Below are 4131 nucleotides of genomic sequence, written 5' to 3'. Positions count from 1 at the left end.
AGATGATTCAGTTTGGGAATGGATGGTTTCTCTGTGGTAACTAGGAGCTTGGTTCCATCTGGGCAACTGTATTAGTGTGCAATATTACACTTTATATCGTATCCAGGCTGAATACTTTATAACAACATGCGTGCACATACGATAATGTAGTGTAGATGTAGTATGGACACACATAATTACCTCCATGCCACTCTCTAGGCATAAATACCATTTATCAGAACTAGCAATAATAAGACACCATCATTATGGGATTTAACAATGATTGACAACATACTACAGTACCAAAAAACCCTTTTCCTCACTTATTGCCTTGGAATTTATATGTCTTCCGGTGTAACAGCTTTTTCTCAGCAAATGCCTTATATAGGTATATAAGATTAGATGTGTAAGTTTGGCTGAGCTAAAAGGGCTTATTAATAAACAGGGAGTTTATTTTGTCAGTGACTGCTTGCTCCATCCAGGCAATAAGAATTTACAGTGAGTTTTTGCTCCTTCCGTCTTATTCTTCCACTCCAAGATTTTTCAACAAAGAGGTTTTCAGTTTAAGAGAATGGACATTCACCTAACACATCTCCTTGGTACTAATCCTAATTTTGGAGTGGGTCATGTTTGTAGGATACCTTACAACCTTATTATACCATCTGTCTGTCTATATGAACAAAATTTTCTACTCCATTTTTACTTCATAACCTTTCAACAGAATTAAACTCATTTGAAAAAGAAAACCTTGAAATTAGTGAGCTTATTAATGATGGTAAGGGTAACTTTTTTACAAAGAAAAATTACTATTTACTGTATTTCAAAAAAAAGTTTTACTGTATGAAGTATAATATATGTAACTGGAAGTAATGGGAGGAAATTAAAAAGAATTTAAACTTCCTGAAAATGAGTTCTATTAGACTGTAGAATAAGTTCCCAGGGGAAGCTGTAGAAGCCTCATTATGTGGTTTATTTAAAACTAGATTAGATCAAGTGCCTGAAGGGAGCAAGCTTGGGCTGTTTCCTGTAAGGCTGAAGGAGATGACCTCAGAGGTATCTTTTTGCTTCTGAATTATTTTATTCTGTGATGTGGTGCATCTGGTTGTTCATTCTTATATGAGAATGTTTCGTAGGTGCTCCTCTTTCATTTTAAAAATCACACAAGAACTTTTTTCTTTCCTAGTAGGAGTTTATAGGTCTTTGTATTGATACATATCACACTGAATGGGAGTAAAAATAATAACTTTTTTAATAACAACATCAGGAATAACTTGACAAAGGTAGAAATATCCCCACAAATGTCTTCATTGTTCTTTTTGGTTCCAGAGTTAAAAATTTACAGTTAAGGTGGTTACCCTTGAAACTGCTTTCTGAAAGTCCAGATATATCTGTTGAGTGTTCATTGTTCTCTGCCTCAGTGGCTGTATAGGTATTACGTACACAGTGGAACAACCCCAAAAGATGGGGGGGGGGGGGGAAGTAACATTAGCATTAGTGCCTGTGTATCTGAGATGGCTGTTAGTTTTCTCACCTGCTATTCTGGAAAGAGCAACATTGTACAGTTTCACAGGCATTCACTGTCCCATTCACATGGAAACTCTTCAACACTTCTTGGTTTTGATCCCTAATTTAGTTTCCATTGTAAACTCATAAGGCCTATATGATCTGAGCTTTCCTTAATTATAATGTTTACCTCCATGAGCGGAGACAATTTCTTCTACAGTGGCTTTAGAGAAGATTTTTATATTAAACAAAAGATTTTGATACTCTTCATAGCATTCTCTTTGATCTTTTTTGCAAGTATTCAATCAAAACGACTAAAGGACCAACAGCCTATAAATTTACAGTTCTGCAGTATGAATTCACAGTATCTGCTCTAACAAGTTATGATTTGATAGCTGATGCCAAAGGGAGTGTGGGATTCATTTAATTTTGGATCATTAGATCCAAAGCTGTCCTGCTGATTATGGCATGCTATTATTTTTGTCCCCGTCAAAACCAATGAGCAGTTGTACTAGTGATGGGCTTAGCTGACCAGAGATGTTCAAAACAGAAGATTAATGATGAAGACCTGGATCGTGCACAAGAATGTTTCAATGAAGTTTTAGAGAGAGGGGAGATTAAGTTGTTTGAAATATATTTATCTAGTGTTTGTGTTAACCTTTACGATATGGTTGCAATACTTTCATCAGGAAAAAGGCTGTAGTTTGTACTACCTTTACACAATGACTCTAATTTTTAAAATTTTTACTTTGAACTGAATTTTTTTTGGCCAATAATTATGCAACTTCAGTCCTGTAATACAAAAATATCTTCATCACCAGATGGTCTATTGTCATCCACTGCAACACTGCTAAGTGACCATTCAGCCATCATGCAAGGCAAATGGGAGCACACAAGCAGATTTCTTTAAAACAGAGATTAAATTTTGCCACATGTAGTGATACTGCTAGATGAATTTTCTGAGCTTTGTTCTTTCACCAACTGTCTTCTTCCTCTAATTACCTTCCCCCCCCCCCCCGTAGCTCAGAGGGTGTCCCATTCCTCATCTTCAAATACTCTATGAAGTTTTCAATTTCTGACAGGAGATGATACTTGTAGAGTTTTTCGGTTTTTATTACATACTACCCTGTCAAACCCTTCCCCACATTTTTCTCCACCTGCTTGGGCTCCCTAGGGCTTGTGTGTACCAAAACTGAATAACAAGACACTGACAAAAGTAGTGTACATCTGATCTGTGCAAAATTACAAACCTGGGAGTACTTCTGAATAGCACTGTATACTCCGTAGATTAGAGATACTGTTTCTGTGGAACATTTTTACAGTATTTAACGATAACAACCAATGTGAAGCAATGGCTTTACTAAGTAGGAGAGAGAACAGAATATGATGTTGACCAGGTAGCAAAATGTTTTGATTTCACCAAAATATGATTGGCCACCAGGTGGAGACTTTGCATTAACTTTTCCTAAACCGAAGCTACAGAAGACAAAAGAAGATATCAGCCTAAGAAGCCATTTGCACAAAAATAAAATAATCCCATTTATTTTTCAGTTCTTCTTGTGGATAATTCTTGCAATGAGAAGTTTCCCAAGCTGATCGGAGGAGGCTAAGTCTTAATTTTCTTTGAAAAAAAGAGAAGCATATGGTATAAGATTTAGCAACATAATGCTGAATTGTTTCATGAAATGATAGAATTTGCTAAAGTTAAATATGTGCTATCTGCCTGATTCTTCTTTTTAAGTGGCAGGGAATTGACCAATCTCGAATTATTTTCATTAAAAATGACCTAGTTATAAAAACTATTTGGCCTTTAGAGTGTGCAGCAGGTTTGAATAACATTTATCTTTGTGTAGCGTAGTTAGTAGCAAAGACATAATTGCATGCTTTTCTGTAAGTGGAAGTCCCTAAATGCAAATACTAATAGGCAATGTCATCTCTAACAATCTGCAAATTTATGGAGGAAATTGGTTTTCCAAGCTGGCTATTTATTAATATGGAGGAGAATTATATTAAATTGGAGCTCCACCATCTTTCTTTCCATTTTTCTGCAATGAAGAGGAGGCAGAAAGAGGTGAGGACCTGTTGCCCTGTAACTAATCTGGCTGCAGAATTTCAGTAATGGGGCAGGAGTGTGAAAGCATTCTGTTCCTCTCTGAACAGCAATAATACCAGTTTTCAGCTACAGACTAGTTAGTTGGAAAGGATTGATAAGTGAGGAGATGTGGGTGCTGAGTTGCAAGTGAATGAAAGGCTGAAACTGTGAATCAGGTGATTTAGTTTGTGCAGAAGCTTAGCCAAAAAACTGACAATGAGGTTATCTTGGATAGGTAAAATATCCATATAGACATGGCTTTAAAGGGTGCATGCGAGTGTATTGGGTGACAGAGCAATGAAAGCTGCCGGCAGGTGAGGAATGAGGCTGTGGTGGGAATGGGGAGCAGAGGGATCTCAGGGGTTGCAGCAGCATTCTGCTCTTCTGCACTTTAATGGACTTCATTTAGTCCCTCTTTTTCATCCTTCTGGCATATCCCATCAGCAGATACATTCAAAATCAGTTCATTTGAAAGAAAGAATAAGTGGAGTTAAGGATCAAGGCAGGCCAGTGACGTCTGCTTTGGGCCTGGGGACAATTGGTATTTGTCTGTAGTA

The sequence above is a fragment of the Pterocles gutturalis genome, unplaced genomic scaffold, assembly GCF_000699245.1.
Source record: "Pterocles gutturalis isolate BGI_N339 unplaced genomic scaffold, ASM69924v1 scaffold9971, whole genome shotgun sequence".
In the NCBI taxonomy this organism is placed as follows: Eukaryota; Metazoa; Chordata; class Aves; order Pterocliformes; family Pteroclidae; genus Pterocles; species Pterocles gutturalis.
This window is presented reverse-complemented; position numbering follows the sequence as displayed.